We start from the raw sequence: 18966 nt of genomic DNA, 5'->3' as shown, positions 1-18966 counted from the left end.
TAAAAAAATAAATAAAAATCAAACCTCAAGAGTGGAGAGCAGAGAAGACCCTTGATTGTATCATCTGAACACTAGGATCCAACACGGATCTAGAATACTAGAGTATTTCTAGTCCTTTTAAAAACGTGAAGGGGGGGGGGTGACAAGACTTCTTACCCTTTACAATAATGAGGCGAATTTGTCATCTGCAAGCAAAAGTCACTTGAGAGAGCCGTCCAGTTCTCCTTGATAGAATATACCCCCTACATGGCAGTTGCTCCCAAACAACTGCGCACAGTCCTAACTTGTGTCGAACTCCAGCCCCATACAAGCAACTGCCAAGTGGAACTCTCTACTCGGTTGTTAAACTCTGTATTATCAAAACCAAACTGTTTTCCTCCACAAACCAGCTCTCATTTTCATCTCTACCCTATCAGGTTTCCAGGCTGGAAATCTGCGAGTCGTTCCTGCGTGTCCCATTCCTTCTCTCGCCCATAGCTAATTACCAAGTCCCGTCCATTCTAGACCCTAATTATCTGCCACCATCCTAGTCTGGGCCAAGATGCTACAGGTTTCAGGGTTCCTACAAGATTCAGTGTCCTCATTCTCAGTTTTCCCTTCTCCAATACGACTATTTTATCCCTACACCTGAGATACCCCATCCTCCTCCTTAATCAGTAGCCAGTAGTTGTACACAGTAGAGCAAAAGCTGAGCTCCACTGCTTCACACGTTAGCAGTAGTGTAACAAATGTACACCATAAAAAAAAAAAGTTCATCAGCGCACTGGGACGGTGCAAGTTGGTTGAGCATCGACTCTTGATTTTGACTTGATTTTGAGTCATGGTCTCAAGGTTGTGAGATCCAGCCCCACCACTTCGGGCTCTGTGCTCAGTGGGGAGTCTGCTTCAGTCTTTCTCTCCTTCCACCTTCTTGCCCCCCATGCTCTCTCGCTCTCTCTTAATAAATCTCTAAAAAAACCTTCATCAGAAACATAAAAGTATAAAAAAGGAACAACATCAGAGTAGCTCAAATTCACCTGTTTTTAACAAATGATACTCAAAAATAATTTCCTTATCTAGTCCAAGTCTGTATGAACTTGGTTTGAGGACCCACTGGGCCCACCATGATCTCATCTCCTAAGGCCCTACTCTAACCTACAAAACACACTGTTGAGCATCTCTGGGCACATCATTTTGTCTCTATTTTAAAGGAGAGCCTTTAAAATATTAGCTATAAAAACAGATATACAATGATTTAGTAAAACACCCAAACATTTGCAATTCTTTTTATATTTACTCTTTTAAAAACTAAGTATGTGATTGTTAATGATGACACATAGTTACTAGATATTCTCTTTAAAATAGTCCATCGGGCAGCCTGGGTGGCTCAGCGGTTTAGCACCACCTTAGGCCAGGCCGTGATCCTGCGGTCCCGGGGTTGAGTCCCACGTCAGGCTCCCTGCATGGAGCCTGCTTCTCCCTCTGCCTGTGTCTCTGCCTCTCATAAATCAATCAATCAATCAATCAATCAATCTTAAAAAAAAAAATCCATAAAACTGGCTATCACAACTCTCCCACACATGCCCCTTTACATTATCTGTGCTATTTTGTGAAAATTCAGTTCTCTGAGCACCTGTATGTTCAGAAAATGAATTCAGCAAAAGAAATTAAGGGGGAAAACTACTGAAAGCTGGAGGTCAAAGTGCCTCACAATCAGACAGACATATCTAGTTGTAGGACACCCCATCCAAAAATAAATATTTCTCTACACTGCCTCAAATCCTTTACTTGTTAAAAAGGTCTAACAAGCATCCTCTTAAAAAAAAAATCTGTACTAAAGGAATGGGAGCTTTGAGTAGCTGACAAAAAAAAAAAAAACCTATTTGTCAACTCTAAGGCACATATATTTTTCATATTTTAGCATCTCTGAAATGAGGGTGCCTCTTACAATATGACTTCTTAAAATTAACTAGAAGTAGATTTTCCTTATGAGTGGCCCATAAAAACATGATGCATCTTGTAACTGATACAATTCACTACAACTTAGCATTTAATCTTTTAAGTAACTCACCTGGTAGTATGGACTCTGAGATATTTTTTTTTTTAAGATTTTATTTATTTATTCATGAGAGATACAGAGGGAGAGAGGCAGAGACACAGGCAGAGGGAGAAGCAGGCTCCATGCAGGGAGCCCGACGTGGGACTCGATCCGGGGACTCCAAGATCACACGCCCTAGGCCAAAGGCAGGCGCTAAACCACTGAGCCACCCAGGGATCCCCAGACTCTGAGATATTAAAAAGACATCCTAAAAATATAAACACCAATAAAAGGTAGAAGAGGAAAGAAAGAAAGACTTTCTAGTTCAAAATTTAGCCTAAGAGAAACCTATTTTCCCTTCTCTCCCTGACCCTCTCTCTGCTCCCTAAATCTGAAAATCAGATCAGCAGCACTAGAACCGATGTCTAGCCAATGCTAGGCTAGACAGGGGTCTTTCTCCATTTATTCATTTTAATAGGCAACAGAGACCATTACAGTCTGCAGTCTAGTAGTAGAACTAATACTTGTATACACCTCACCATCCAAGTAACTCACGGAACTGCATTCTTAACATACGCGTTTCACTATGTATATATGATACTTCACAAGTTGATTTTTAAAGCAGAATTTATTTTTACGTAATCTCTATACCCAATGTGGGGCTTGAACTCACCACCTCTAGATCAAGAGTCACATGCTCCACCGACTAAGCCACCCAGGCACTCCAATAAAGATGATTTAAAAAAAAAAAAAAGACAAATTAAGAGCAGCCCCGATGGCCCAGCGGTTTAGCGCCGCCTTCAGCCCAGGACATGATCCTGGAGACCTGGGATCGTGTCTCACATTGGGCTCCCTGCATGGAGCCTGCTTCTCCCTCTGCCTGTGTCTCTGCCTCTCTCTCTCTCTCTCTCTCTTTCTCACTCTGTGCCTCTCATGAATAAATAAAATAAAATCTTAAAAAAAAAAAAAAGACAAACTAAGTGAAGAAAATATTAGATAAAAAACTGGCCTAAAAAAAAATCCCTTCCTTCAGAAGGAATTCTTTCAGAAGGGATTTCACCCAGAAGAAAATGGGAAAGACCTCAGAAAGGGTTTTTGGAAAAGCACATGTGCAGAAAGCAAAAATACTGGGAGATACAAATAAAGGAAATCTGAGGTAAACCCAATGGAAAGGACTTCATTTAATAGAAGACACTGGAAACTTGAGTAGAGAAATGACAAACTGTGCTTCAAGATTAACTTAAGCACAACTGCATAAGATAATCCAGATAAATGTGGAAGTGGAGGCAAAATCAGCTCAGGAGCAATGAGAACCTGAGTCAGCCAAAAAAGGGGAATCATCAAATACACAAATATATATGCAATATATAATGTTACATACAAGTATATATCAAATCAAAGAAATTTAAAGCAAAAGAATTATGTGAAAACCAAGTAACAGTAGATTTGAAAATTCAAAAAATAAATCTCTGGAAAAAATACTGAACACTAAAACTCACGCAAGAAATAGAAAACCTACACAGATCAACAGCTATTAAATAAACTGATATTCAAAGTCCTCTACAGAGGGGGGAAAAAAAAAATGAGGCCCGAATGGTGTTATAGGTGAGGTCTACCAAACTCTCAAGATAATTCCAGTCTAAAACGCTCCTAAGGGGCGCCTGTCAGTTGAGGGCCTGACTCTTGGTTTCAGCTCAGGTCATGATCTTGAGGTCAAGGGACAGAGCCCCATATCAGCTCAGTGGAAAGTCAGCTTGAGAGTCTCTCTCTCCACCCTCCTCCCCCCATGCTCATTCTTTCTCTGTAAAATAAATAAATAGGGGGATGGGGTAATTTGGTGATGAGCCCTGGGTGTTGTAGAGCAACTGATAAATTATTGAACACTACATCTGAAGCTAAGTATGCACTACATGTTGGCTAACTAAATCTAAATTAAAAGTAATAATAGAAATGAAATAAATACATCTTTAAAAAAATAAATAAAAAGCTCCTCAAATGAGAAAAAGGAAAGTCGCCCAATTCATTTGATGAGACTGTTACAACCTTCATACCAACAGGTATCAAGACTTGTACCCGCATCACCAGGAATAAGGAAGAACAATACCACGAAAGTAGAAACAATAGATGCTGGCCTCAGATAGGATGTGACGGAATGGGGAAAGGTTTGGGTTTGGTATGACATCAACAGATATAAGGAGCACCAGGGAAACAAGTTTGGTAAGGAAGAGGAGTTCAGCCAGAACCAGAACAACCGGGTAGAGGCATGCATACAGCAGCTGGGAAAAACAAGGATTTGCCTGAAGAGAAGAAACAGAGAACAGAGACCTGAGAATTAATACAGACCAAAGGGTGTGAACAGCACTAACACCAAGGGACTAGTGACAGATAGAAAAGTGATCTCCAAAGTGAAACCCGGAAAACACACATTAAATGAGAAGAATGGAAAGAGGCAAAGAGGAACCCCGTCAGTCTGTCACTGGGTCCTCTGTCCAGCTAGCTGAATTCCTATTTATCCTTCAGAATCGTTCCAAAGTGATGTTTTTAAGGCCTTCCCCGATTGTCCCTGCACCACCAGCACCGGGTCAGGTTCCATTTTAGGCTCTTCTAACACTGTGCACTTTCATTATAATTAGTTGTGATTAATTACAGAATTCATTCTCCAATCTACATCTCCTCCACTAGACTTGAAGCTCCGTGAACGCAAGGACAGTGTCTGTGGTCGCGTCCGAAGACCTTGCAGGGTGTGTTAGAATAGGGCTAAGTGTTTGTTGAATAAAGTGGATACGGGAGGGGGGCGGGGGAGCCAAGGAAAGGCATTTCAAGGATTAGAAGTTGATGTTAAATATCACAGAAAGCTCAAGGAGCTGATTTAGAAGAGGGGTTTAGGTGTGTTACTTAGGTTACGGGTGACCCTCGGGAAGGTGAACTGCAGTAAACAAGGGGTTAAGAGGGGAATGGACGGCCAGGAAGTAAACGCAGGAAAAGTAAACTACTCTTGGCAATCTTCAGAGATGGCATTATGAAGGACTGAACTTTCATTTCAATTCTGCTGTTATTTTACAATTTTTCTTTAATGAACACATACTACTTTTACAAGGAGACAACTTTTTTCAACGTTAATAGGATCTGAAAAGGAGAAAGCAGCAACGTGACAGCTTGAGGGAGCAGCATGCTCAAGGGAAGGCTTTTGCAAATTGAAAAATTCTGAAGCGCGTTTGTACTTTCAAGGACCCTAAGACAAAGGAGAGTAATTCCCACTAGTTAAGGAGACGGGAGAAAAAAAAACGAAATAAGGTGTTAACTAGTAGGAAGGAGAAAAAAACATTGCAGTGAGATGGAAGGAAAGCAGATGACAGAGGCAGCCCAGTAATTCTGGAAGGAGCTCCCACTGAATGCCTCGAGCTTTTCAGTAAAAGGGTGTGGGGAAATGAGAAAAAGCTTGAAATGAGTTCCACGAATACTGTGCGCCGTGGCGGGGGAGGGGACAGGGCCCCCGAAAACCCGGGTGGCATTCTGGCATTCCGGTTCCATGAAAAGAGTATTCTGAATTTCAATCACCCTTTTGTAGATGCGACCTCTTTCTGGCTCACAACTGCCCTTTTCTTTTTTTCTTTCTTTCTTTTTTTTTTTTTTAGCTAGGAGTTTAGATACTTAAATAATTCTGGTTCACAAACTTTTTTATGTCAACAACCGAAAACAGCGATAAGCACCAAGTCCCATCCGAGCTGAAGTCTCCTTCTAAGTAAATACGGTGCAGAAGCCGCTCTGCAACTCGAGCCACCAAACAGCGAGCATTTCCAGGAGGAGGGGCTGCCCCGGACGTGGGGCTCCGCACGGGGAGGCTCGGCGGGTGCTGGGGGCTCCTGGCCCGGCGGCCCCCGGCGGCTCCCGACTGCAGGGAGGCCCTGCTGCCCACCCGGCTCGCGCGGAGGGGGGAACCCGGCGGCCGGGGGCGGGGGGGCTGGGTGACGTCACGCAGGTGGACGTCCCAGGTCGCCCCGTGCACCCAGGGGCTGGAGGCCGCCGGGGCCAGCAGAGCTGCGGCGCTTGGGGCGGGCGGGGGCGCGGCGCCAGGACCCCGCCGGGTGCTCCCCGGGCCTGCAGGGGCGCGCGGGGCCGGCCGGGGAGGGGAGGGGAGGGGAGCGGAGGGAGGGGCGCCCCGCTCAGGTTCCCGGGGCCGCGGCGCGGAGCCACAGGCCCGGGCAGGGAGGCCGCGCGGGGCGACAGGTGAGGCTCGGGAACCCGGAGACCCTGTGCCCCCCCCCGGGCCCCCCCGCGCCTCCGCAGCCGCACCACGGCCCGCGCGCTCCGGGCCAGAGGTGAGCGCCTTTCCATTTAAGGACCCGAGACGCGTCCCTGCGGGCGGCCTCCGCGCACGCCGCCTCCCCACGCCGGCCCGACCCGGGGCGGGAGCACAGGGGCCGGGGGGCGCCGGGGCCGGGGGACGCGGCCTGACACTGCCCCGGGCGCCGGGGACCCCGCCGGGCCGCCCGCCCCGCCGCCCCCCTGCGCCCCCTCCGTCCCCCTGCGCCCCCGCCCTCCCGCCGCCCCCCTGCGCCCCCGCCCCCCCGCCGCCCCCCTCCGACCCGCCAACTCACCCGGCCCCCGGGGAACTCATCGTCCGGCCCTCGGCGCGGAGCGGGGGGCGCGGCGGGGCCCGGTCGGCCTCCGCCCTCGGCGTGCAGCGGCCCCGGCCCGGTCGCCCCTCGCGCGGCCCTGCGGTCGTCGTCTCGCGCGGACGGACGCGCCGGAGTCCCAGCCCCCCTGCCCGCCTCCTCCCTGCGCCCTCCGCCCTCCGCCCTCCGCCCTCGCCGAGCGCCAGCGGGCGGATTCCAATCTCGGCAGCCGCCGCCGCCGACACTCGCCGCGGTGGGGGAGGGGCGGGCCGGGGGGGAGGGGCGGGCGGGGGGCCGGGGGCGGGCCGGGGGCGGGCCTCGCGGGTCCCGGCCGCGCGCGCGCACTGGAGGCGCCGCCCCGCCCCGCCCCGCCCCGCCCCGGGCGCGAAGGGAGCCGAGCGCGCGGCGGAAGCGCCCGAAGGGGCCGCGAGGTCCGGCGCCCCGCTGCCGGGGAGGAGGGCGGGCGGGCGGCACCGGGGCGCCGCGCGGCCGCGGGGGGGTCTCCTCCGCCGCCCCCCGCCGCCCCCCGCCGCCCTGGCCGGCCGGCTTCCGCGCACACGGCGCCCCGGAGGGACTGCACCCGGCGGTGGGCCCGGGACCACCCGTCCCTCCCCCGCCCCGCACCCGGTCGTGGGCCCCCGGACCTCCCTGCCCCTCCCCCCCGCACCCCGTCGTGGCCCCGGGAGCCCCGGTCCCTCGCCCCCCTCATCCGGTCGTGGTCCCAGGACCACCCGCCCCGCCCCCCGCACCTGGTCGTGGCCCCCGGACCTCCCGACCCCTCCCCCCGCACCCCGTCGTGGTCCCCGGGACCCCCGGCCCCTCCCCCCGCACCTGGTCGTGAGCTCGGGACCTCCCGGCGCCACCCCCCCCGCACCTAGTCGTGGCCCCCGGACCTCCCGACCCTTCCCCCCGCACCTGGTCGTGGCCCCCGGACCTCCCGGCGCCCCCCCCCGCACCCCGTCGTGGTCCCAGGACCACCCGCCCCGCCCCCCGCACCTGGTCGTGGCCCCCGGACCTCCCGGCGCCCCCCCCGCACCCCGTCGTGGCCCCCGGGACCCCCGGCCCCTCCCCCCGCACCTGGTCGTGGCCCCCGGACCTCCCGACCCCTCCCCCGCGCACCCCGTCGTGGCCCCGGGAGCCCCCGCACCCACACCCCGCGGCGCAGCGGCTCGGGGCTGGTGGGCGGGCGCAGGGCGGGCGCGGGATCCCGAGGGGGCCGGTGACCTGGGGCGCGAGGCCCGGGGGCGGCCGCCGTGCAGGGCTGAAGGCCGCGGACGCGGATCCTGCGGGGCCTGTGCCGCGTCCCGCCGGGCCTCGCGTGCCCTCCGCCTGGAAGACGCGGGGAGCTGTCACCGCCTCCCTAGCCGCCCTCGGGGCCGGCGCGGGCACAGGTAGTCGGTCCCGGGTCCCGGGGTCCCGGGGGAAGCCGTAGGCCGCCTTTGAACGGCCCGAAGTGGCCCGAGTCCCCTTGGTAAATGTTGCAACTTTGTAGCGCGGTAAATGAAGTCGCTACAAAAGCTGACTCCTCTAAAGGCCCTTTTATAAAGTCCCTTTTGCAGCTAGGGAAAAGGAAAGAGGGGAGAAAAAGAATGTGCCAGGCACTATTTGTTTTTATACATTCTCCCCTAAAGAGATGTTTAGATTCCAGAGTATTCCCTTTTAATCTTGTTTAAATGTCTAAATTCTTTTACATTCTTGTTTAAAGACTTTTTTTTCTTTTCCTCCTCCCTTTTTCAAACCACCATTGTCCTTGATGCCTCAGATACCTTCTATAATTCCAAGTGTTTGTTTGTTTGTTTTCAACTCTGGTTATTCTCTTAATTTTTTTTTTTTTTTTTTAATGAACTCTTGGGGTATCTCAAGTTTGAGAGTCACGGGTTGTAGTGTCTTGCTGGGCAGGGAGGATGTGCGATAAGAGTTTTCGTGCATCAATTAAAACGTCGCTTTCGAGTTTTTGATATTTCTGCTTTAATTTCAGGGGAAAGAGTGGACCTTTTGCTTAAGGAGATTCAGACACATTGGCCAAAGAACTCACTGACTATGCTGAGCAATGTGTCATGGCAGATAAAGTCATGACAAGTGTGTTAATATACCCTCTGAAGCCTACTTTGATTTGGGGGCATATGAATCAGTCCATAAAATAGACAAGAATCTCAGGCTAAAACTTCAGTACATCAGATTTCTGAAACGTAGAAATCGGTGTTGCCCGGGTTTTGTTATGTGTAGAAATGGCAGCAAAACAGAGGCCCCACATTGCAAGTCATGACGCCTTTGCCTCTCCTCTGTTCAAGTCTTTCAGACTTTACTCAACATCCTTTTGTTCTCCGTAGAGAAAGCCCACCCGGTGACCAAGCTTAAAACCTTAGCATTTTCGCAGCCGGCAACCTGCCTGCCTACACCTGAGCCAGGCACAGCGTGCCCTCTAGTTCCTGGCATGTGCATGCACGCCAGCCTGTTTCTCCAGTTTGCCCACTAAATGAGCAGAGCAGACAGGAAGCCCAAGGAGACATCTGGACACCTATTATCTGACCCCCAGATTCAGGCAACACTTCAAGGTCCAAGTTTAACAGATCTAACACATTGAACGTTCTCTAACGTGACAGCTTTCTGTTAAGCATGTTAATAGGGTGGCTGGACGTGGGCTTTTTTTCTCTGCACAGTTTGAGGTATAAGGCCCCAAGAGTCGAGGCTGCGTACTCCAATCACGGAGCCTTAGTTGGGAATGTAAAATGACCCTTCTACAGCCCCCATGTGCTCAAAGACACCTTCCCTGATCACTTGTCTTAAATTAGCACCCAACACGGCCCAATTTTGTTTTCTTTATACCATTTTTTACTAATTGAGATGACCTTGTTTGGTTGGTTATCAGTTTATGGTCTGAGTTTCTCTGCCCTCCCCGCCCACCCCCATCCCCCAGAAGGTAAACTCCATGAGAGCAAAGACCTTGTCCATCTCGTTCTCAGCTGCTTCCTCAGAGCCTAGCTCCTGGCACACAAGTGCTCATATCTCTCAAACAAATGGGCGAGATAAGGATAGAATTTCCTCTAAGCATTTCTGAACCTTGTCATTAAGGACCGAGCTTTTAAGGGTTGGCATGGACTATGTTGAAAAGGATAAGGGTGGGTCAGGGCAACTGGGTTATACCATTTTCAGGGAAGGCGGTAGTTCTAGATTGATCCAAGTTAATCTATCCAAAGTCATTTTCCTGTTGTAAAGATTGTGTGAGGCAAAGGCAGCACTAAGGCTGTGGCTACGGGGAGAAGTCAGAGCCCGGCAAGGAGGAGCGAGGGCAGCAATGCCCTGGGCACGGTGAGACTTGAGGTTCGCTTAAAACCCAGTGTTAGATGGACAAAAGCATCGCAAAGAGAGGAAACAGCTACATTTTTCAGCGTGGACACTGACACGTTCTTGTACTGGTTAGTAACGCCTGTCATGGTTTAGAAGGAACAAGCTGAAACAGAAGTTGTGTTTAAGAACAAGGTGGTCAAAAAAAAAAAAAAAAAAAAAAAAGAACAAGGTGGTCATCTACAAATCAGTGCCCAAAGTACAGTTCAAAAATCTCAACCTTTTCTTGGTAACGGACTTCTTTACTTTTCCTCCTATTTTGACTTCTCAATCACCTCTTTCCATTTCTACTCCTGTTTGCTTCAAAGCGCTTGTGTACGGGGATTAAAAGATGGTTCACCGAGGCTCTTGCTGCAGAGTAGCCACCCCTCGATCCCACCCAGCCGCAGTCACAGTCCTCCTGTCCATGCTCTGGGCGCACCCCTGTCCACAGACCCTCGTCATCCCCTGGCCCTGTGGCAGGAAGGCTTCCCAGAGCCCCAGGCCCAAGCCAGGACCCAGACGTGCTTGGGGAGCCCCGACCGCGGCACCTTTCTTAGAACTGACTTTCTTAGCCCTTTCCTTGTGCTTGAAGCCCTGGCCTCCCAACCCATGTGGAACTTGAGGTTTCTCTGCCTGCCTGGACTCTGCTCTCTCGAGTCGGCCCCAGCCCTGCAATGCACTCTGCTGTGCACGGTTTCCCTTGGTGGCAACACTTAGTGACCTCCGGCTGTTTGTTCCAGATTCCCTCTGCCCGTATTCTGCCCATGTGCCCTCCTCTACCCATTACCTCGGGCTGGACGTCCTGATGCCTGCTGCTCTCCCGGACTACCACCTGTTGTTTGCTCAGCTCTCTGGCTATCAGGCACTGCCTAGAGGCCTGGAGTTCCTCTCACCTGGCACCTGGAGCTGGGGCCTCCCCACCCCAGCTCCGCAGTAAATCTTTTCCTTCTCCATTTTTAGCAGTCCCTCACCCTGCCTTTCCCTTTCCCGAGAGCAGTGGATTTATGACTTACTGTACTTTGGTTATTTGTTAACCAGATAAAACCAAAACACAACTGGAGCGCCTGGGTGCCTCCTTCGGTTGTCTGCCTTGGGCTCAGGTCATGATCCCAGGGTCCTGGGATCCTCCCCCACATGGCGCTCCCTGCTCAATGGGGCGTCTGCTCCCCCCCCCTTCTCCACTCACCCCTGCCATTGTCATGCTCTTTCTCTCGCTGTCTCTCTAATAAATAAATAAAATCTTTAAAAACAAAGACAGCAACAAAAAACAACTATATATATTATGTGTGTGTGTGTTTGCTTTTATCTGGTTAACAAAGTATAGGAGGTGTGTGTGTAAAAACCCATATCTGATTCTACTCGCTGCTCCTAAACACCAGTTCTACTCAAGTATTTCTTTGGGACCAGAAGCGCAGAAACCCCTGCCTCTGGAGCTGAGGGTGATTACCTTGTGAATGGCTAGTTGAAGGAAGACAAGGTGTCGTGGTAAAGATCCGGGCTGAGATAACGGGGGAAGTGCAGTCCTGGATCAGGAGTGCTGAGTCATGAGCAGCTGTACTGCACCTGCTCTCTGTGGCCTGCATGGTTACCCAGATGTGTCCCAGGGGTGGGGGGTGCCACCGATGCGACCAGGCATTCTGGTTTATCCACCACACACGCTGGGGGTGCCTGTCCTTCTGCTGAACACAAAGTTCTGGGGGATAGAGACCATCTTATTTTCACTCCCCTGTATCCCCAGGATCTAGCATATGGCCTGGCACACGAGTAGGTGGTTAGTGGATGAATGACTGAATGCACTGGGATTTTATTGGACTCCTATCTTCTAAAGGTTTAAAATCTAGTAAAAAAAAAAAAAAAAAAAAGACCTGCAGATAACTCCTTCATTTGATATTTGCTTCTGAGTCAAGGTTTATTGCCCTGAAGATTGTTGATACTTCATTTTGTTCTCTACTGCTAGTTTGCCCTTACTCATTTATTTTGTTTTTATCAACTAAGGCAGGGTTGTATCATTAACTTTGAATTCCAACAGCTGGTTTTCAATAAATACAACTTGAGTTTTAGAGTTCTATATGCTCTTTAAGACAACTTCCTCACTTCTTTCACGGGGAAGCATAATCATACAGATATACAACCAGCAGCCAATACCTGTCAGTGTTTCTATAAAAATGTAGATTATTTTACATGTAGTTTGCTGCCCACCTTGACACCTGTCTTCCTCACTATCTACCTGAATTGTACGAGCTGTCCTCCGACTTGGTCATTCCCTCTTTAACTGCTCTTGCTCAGTTTTTCCAGCTTTCTCTTAATGAAACAATACTGTAATCAAACATCTGGGAGCCACCGACGTGTGGCAATATTCTGTTAGGCTGGTCTCTCTGACCCTGCAACATGGGCCACATTCATTCTTTTGATGTGATTCCTGCCTGTGATGCCCAAGTACCGCCTCTTGTGGGAGTCCTCCTAGATGGCTCCATCCTAAACCCCTTAGGCTTTTCTCTCTATATCATTGACATTTTTCATAATCTCTTTTTTTTCATAGTTTCTTAGGTGTCTCTCCTAAATAAGATTTTATACCTTGATTCTCTTACGTGTGAGTAGGGGCTTCCGAGCCCCCCAGCCTGGGGAAGGATAGGTAAAGACTGTCAGCATGCAGGGGGTCTCAAAACAGCAGCCCCACGCTGGGGCCTACCACTGTAATTGCGAAAGCCTTGCCTCTGCCAATCCTTTGTTTTCAAAGTCCAACCAGGGTCAGAGGTGGTCCCAAACTCCTCAGCGCATCTGCCGGGCTGCCTCAAGGTCAGAGAGGGCATTCCTCCCTCCTTTCTGCCCTCCCTTCCCTGGCTCTTAGCACGGTTGCCGTGGTCACTGCACTGAGCATCAGGGTGCTTATGTAGCAGGACTTGACACCATTTGGATCCTGCTCCGTAGGAAAGGTGCTCCCTGGGGTTATGCAGCCTAATACCTCCACCTGGCCCTGCTGAACCCCAGAAAGCTACCACCCCAATTGCAGGCAGGGAGCCTCATCCCAGGCTTGCTTGAAGAACCAGCTTTTTTTTTTTTTTTTAATTTATTTATTTATGATAGTCACAGAGAGAGAGAGAGAAAGAGGCAGAGACACAGGCAGAGGGAGAAGCAGGCTCCATGCACCGGGAGCCCGATGTGGGATTGGATCCCGGGTCTCCAGGATCGCGCCCTGGGCCAAAGGCAGGCGCCAAACCGCTGCGCCACCCAGGGATCCCAAGAACCAGCTTTTTAATTAACATTATACATTTTACATAATGTTAACATATAATAATACGTACATGTACTATATACGTGTAACGTATCTTATTGTATAACATTAAATACCTTATACCTGGGCCACCTGGGTGGCCCAGTGGTTTAGCGCCTGCCTTCGGCCCAGGGCGTGATCCTGGCGACCCAGGGTCAAGTCCCACGTTGGACTTCCTGCATGGAGCCTGCTTCTCCCTCTGCCTCTCTCTCTCTCTGTGTGTCTCTCATGAATAAATAAATAAAATCTTAAAAAAAAAATACCTTATACCTTTCAGGGCATTTGGGGGAAATGAAAATGGCAGGATGCGTATTTGTCAGAATTAAGTCAGTGAGAATCCCATGTGAGATGTGTGATTAATCAAAAATTTTATTTATTTGATCAAAGTGGATGTTCTTAATAACAAAAGTTGTTTCAGGTTGCCTGGGGGGCTCAGCAGTTAAGCGCATCTGCCTTTGGCTCAGGGCGTGACCCCGGGGTCCTGGGATCGAGTCCCGCATCGGGCTCCCTGCATGGAGCCTGCTTCTACCTCCGCCTGTGTCTCTCTGCCTCTCTCTCTGTGTCTCATGAATAAATAAATAAAATATTTAAAAAACTATATTAAAAAATAACAAAAACTGTTTCATTGTTATACTTACAAAAATACACCCTTCTAATAAAAATTTAACCATATACACACCATATTTCATCAAAACTAAGATGTTATCGGTTGTAAGAAGCATTATTTCATGTACAACTAGGAAAGAAAAACACTGCCAATTAAATTAAACTCTGACACATTATCTGTTGTAAGACATTCGAATTTCAAAGATGATGGAATGTCCAAAAATGTGCATCTAAGAATTGATGAAATACAGTGTGTTTTAAGGCATCTACAAGGCAAAGCAACACCATACAGGCCAATAGTTTGAAATGCTGAGTTTCTAGGTTTTGACATATAATCTTATTTGTTTGTTATGCACAATCCTCGAATAGCCACACTATGAATGTTAACCACAAAAGCAGAAACAGCACAGTTCAACTGTATATAAACATGTAAAACAAAAGTGAATATCTTGGGATTCAGTCACAAAGTTCAGAAGAAAGGCCATCGAGTCACAGGCATGGGTTATATTACAAATAAAAAAGTAACTTTTTGACAGCTGCTTATACTGAAAACATGCAACGACCAGAAGAATTGTAACGTGGATGTTACCCAGGTTTTTGTCTTTGGAAAAGTCAAACCAAACAATCATAAAAATCTCGGCGGCGCAGTAGAATGACTTTACATCTATCCCGGAAGCTGAACAATGGTGCTCGTAGCTTATGGGGCCATCAGGAAAAGCCAGCTGTGGATTTCTTTCTAGTACAATTAATTGCTTCCGCTGTATATAAAATTGAAAGAATTGGGTGCTTTAGTGCGGAAAAAGGATATCCTGCTACACTGCTCCTATTTCCTCACAGAGGCTATTAGCGAGCCTTTTGCCATTAATTCACATGCATTGGATTATCCTGTGATGAAAGACCGAAAGGCTTTTCATTTTTATAGTCTCTTATCTCCTATTTATTTGGCACCTCTCTGGAGATACCTGCTCTTCTCCCAGGACTGGCTAATTGCTAGGATGTCAGAAGGTGGCTAATGACCGACTTCCTTTCCAGAGACTAATTGTGAGCCCGTCTCCGTATTTTTCTTTCTTGGAGTGGCCCTTGTCATCGCTGAGGAGTATTCTGAGCTACGTCATTATGGGAGATGACGGATGCGGCCTGCTGGTGCCAAGTGTCAGTCCCTGCCCGTCGCCCACTTTGGGACCAGCAAGCGACCCATCTCTAAGCGCCTGCGGGGGCCTGAACTGCAGGGGGTGCGATAGTCACTGGCCGTGTGTCACTGTGTACATTTTAACTCAGTTCGAAGTAAATAAAATTAAAATTCAGTCTCTCAGCCTAGGCCCCCTAGTGCTCAATCGCCACATGAGGTTAGTGGTGACCATCGTGGAAGAGTGTGGCTAGAGGACATTTCCAACCTCACGGAAAGTTGTGTTGGCCCCGGTGATAGCGCCTGTGACCTGCTCGGCTTGGGCCTCCTGAACCGTATCTGAGCCCGTCTCCCGAACCGACTCTTCTCTGTTCCTGTTCTCACCATGCAAAACAAAGAGCAGACAGACAGCTATCAGGCATCACTGCTATAGTTTGCTACCAGCGAAGTCTTGGTGGACGTGTCAAAGTGCCAGAAATAGAGGGTTGCTGTTCACGAGGTATAACATTACAGTTACGTGATAAGTGTTCTCACCACAGTAAAATAAATAATAAAGTTTTTAAAGAGTAGAAAATAAAAATAAAATAAAACCCTAGAAAATAAGCCAAAATACTAATAGTGGTTGTCTCCAGGTAGTGGGACTAGGATTGCTTTTTTCTTCTTCCTGTTTATATGTTGTTTTTTTTTTTTTTTTTTTTTTGGATTTTATTAAATACGTATAGCTTTCTTAATTAAAAAATTACATCTGTTAAGCTTCAGGCTAAGGTGGTTTTATCCAGTCCCTGAGTCTGAGACAGAAGGTAGTCATTCTGAGCCACTGCTTCTTTAAAAACGACTCCCAGCCAGCAGCTTTTAATTGAGAGATCAGTATTCCCGTTTGATCGTTGATCGTAGCATGAAAACCGTCAGAACCAGCCAACGGGGTGCCCTCGAGCCCTGCTAAATAGAACTGCGGTCCATCCCTCTGGAAGAGAGGGCTCGGGGTCACTAGCAGTCCCCCCACCACCCCGATCTGTTGAGCACCGCGCCCTTCTAGAGTGCGGGGCAGTCTCGGGATCAAGGCCTCGCAGGTTACGGAGGCTCGTCGAGCTGAAGAGGGCTCTGGTTTTACCGCTGAGAAGAGAACCATAAAAAGGAGCCCTCGTTTCCTAAAAGTTCAGGCATGATCGTACAGGTTTAATTAGGAACAGCAAGGCTGTTTACAGCAAATTATAAACTGTATAAAGCAGACCTCAGAGGACACGCCCAGAGGATGTCCCATGAACCCTTACTTCTCCAAGTCCAGATTCAGCAGATCTGGCCTGGTGAGGTCGGGTGCTGCAGTGCCAGCCAGAGGAGTATCCCAGAAGTCCCTTTCCAGAACTTTCCATGACCAAAGGAGATGGCCAAATCGCTCGTGGAAAACGTATGTTTTTCTTTCCTTTTGTCCTCAAAACTTGAAGCCAATCCACCGTTTTCTGGCCTGCTACTGCCCCCACCCAGCAGAGAGACACTTCAGAACGAGCTAAGCAGTACGATACGGAGCGCAGAACACCAACTTTAGAGTCAGCATTCTGGCTGAACTTCTTGATTTTTGACCTTGTGTGGACTTGGTCAACCTCTCTGAATCCCAGGCTCTTCCTCTGTAACACGGGGACAAGTAACTAATATCAAACCTAATGAGACCGATGTGAAGATGACCTGAGAATATATGGAAACCAGTTGGCATAGAGTCAACACTCAATTAATTCTCGATACCTTTGTTTTTCCTTCTAGAAAGTGATCGGTCCATCAGTGTTTATGTTGAAGGGGAAAGAAAACAAACTGTAAAACTCTTAATGAGACTTACTTCAAATACAGCCCAGCACAGTTCAGTAATTAGTATAGAAGCTCTGGTGCAGCTTGGGCTGGGCTCCAGTTCTCCGTTCCAGCGTTGGCTCAGGAATTTCCTTCCCTAGGAAGCCTTCGCTGCCCACCCCAGGCTGAACTATGTCCCTCCTGACTGGCCCCGTGGCACCTCAAGCTTATTTCTGGCCTATCATTTACCTCGCATTCTGCTTCTCAGTCCAGAGTACCTAGCATTGGGCATGGAGTACATGATGTTATGGGGCATCTTCTCCAGGGCATCGGTTTACCTAATAATAAATGACTTAAAGCAAAGGGTGTAAAAACAAAAAAACAAAAAACAAAAGCAAAGAGCGTACCTTTTTTTTAAAGCTAAAAATTAGATTATAAAAGAAATTTCAGAATTGCATAGGGTCCCTGGAATGTTGTTTTTTTTGTATGTTGGTGGCCCTTTGCTTATAAGTCTGCTTTGCAGAAAAGCTGGAGAAGCATTTATTACCATAGGATAGTGAAATCACAGGGGAACTCGTGAGATTCTTCCACCAGACTGTGAGCTCTTTAGGGCAGGAACTGTGCCTCATCAACCTCTGAACTCACAATATATAGCTACTTAGCCTGAGGCCAGGCTCCAAGTAGAGGCTCCGTGAATGTGGACCTGAACTCAACTGTCTTCTCCCAGGACTTTGAGGAGAATATCGTATTTCCACTCAAGACAGGAACTTTGAAACTGTATAACGGACAGGACTTCACATTGAGTCCCTAATGGGAAGAATACAATTCAAGCTGTACTTTTTGAGGAGAGTATTTAACCTATCTGACCTCTGGCTTCCCGACCTGCCAGGGTCATGAAGATTCAGTGAAAAAAGATTCATAAGTGCCAACCACTGTCCTTGATACAGAGAAGGTGCATGGAAAAAAAAAAAAAAGAAAAAGAAAAAGCTTATTTACTTTCCCCTGAAGTCACATTCTGGTTGTTAATCTACAAGCTTAGAGATGATTCTTACCATTTTAATGATTCCAAGCATCTCAAAAAGGACCTGATATCCATGGTTCAGGCTGAGCCAGTGCCTGGGGCTTCTTGTGCGACACTCTGGTCCTTCCTCCTAAACCTCCGACCTAATATTATATTGCCATTCCACAGCTTACTTACTGCCTCCGTTACCTTTCCATCAAATCTGGGCTTATCAGCTGGGAATAATTTAAGAAGAGGGTAGAAAGATACAACCACCTGTTAGGAGCTACAGGCTGCGAGTCAGGGCCCATTTCAAGCCTTACCTCACTCAGTAATCTGATTTACTCTCCCCACTTTGAGGCATGTCTCTGTCCTGGTTCTGGAGACAGCTCTGGACAAATATTGCCAATTCCTACCAGAGCATGAGCCAGGCAATCATGATCCCCAGATGGCTTCATTCTATTGGCCTGGGTCCAGGCTAGCTTTACCAGGAAACTAGTGAAGCTTAAGCGTCAGGGTCCCTCACTTTCAAAGGCCCCTGTGAATGCTGAGGGGCTGGAATGTTCTAGATTGAGAGAGGGAAGTCAGGTTACAACTGGGGAGCATTCCTCCTTTTTTTTTTTTTTATAAGATTTTATTTATTTGTGAGAGACACACAGAGAGAGGCAGAGACACAGGCAGAGGGAGAAGCAGGCTCCCTGCAGGGAACCCGCTGTGGGACCTGATCCCGGAACCCCAGGGTCACGGCCTGAACTGAAGGCAGACGCTCCACTGCTGATCCCCCGGGCTCCCCAGGGAGCAGTCATATGTACACTTTCCTGACAATCTGCTTGAAGAGCTTTCAGAAGAAAGAGACCTAGCGATCCCATGGTTCTAATCATTTGTTCTGATTCTTTCTTCTCATTTTAAATGACTGCTTGGTTTTAGAATTAATTTGGTGTTTGGAATTTTATTATAGTCTTTTTCTTAAAGATGGACCCATAAAACCTGGATCCCAAACCGGATCAGGTCCTTACCCAACCTTTGCCTACTTTTCTTCAGTGCCTCCTTAGCCGAAGAGTCACAAGCGTGGAAGGGGACCCTGCAGGGGTGTCTGTAGTGATGACAACACGCAGAATGGATGTGCCCTCACTGCTGGCCGTCTAGCTTGGGCCGCAGGCACACACTGGAGGCCTTTCACCAATTCTGCAAATGCAAGGACCCTCTGGCATTCAAAGTGCTTCATTA

The 18966-nt window shown here is 48.9% G+C and overlaps 1 protein-coding gene across 2 annotated transcripts in view; it reads right to left on the bottom strand.

Moving 5' to 3' along the window:
* Positions 1-6772, bottom strand: part of BMPR1A (bone morphogenetic protein receptor type 1A) — a 140647-nt gene extending 133875 nt beyond the window's left edge. Inside the window, exon 1 of one of the 2 annotated variants that reach the window (XM_072823863.1) lies at positions 6616-6772. The gene's annotated coding sequence lies outside the window, so the exon portion shown is untranslated. The remainder of the gene's footprint in view (positions 1-6615) is intronic. The other variant, XM_072823865.1, reaches the window with a different exon arrangement.
* Between the last annotated feature and the right edge of the window lie 12194 nt (positions 6773-18966).

Source organism: Canis lupus, chromosome 4, assembly GCF_048164855.1.
Source record: "Canis lupus baileyi chromosome 4, mCanLup2.hap1, whole genome shotgun sequence".
In the NCBI taxonomy this organism is placed as follows: domain Eukaryota; kingdom Metazoa; phylum Chordata; class Mammalia; order Carnivora; family Canidae; genus Canis; species Canis lupus.
Note: the sequence above shows the minus strand (reverse complement) of the source record. Positions and strands in the feature narration are given on the sequence as shown.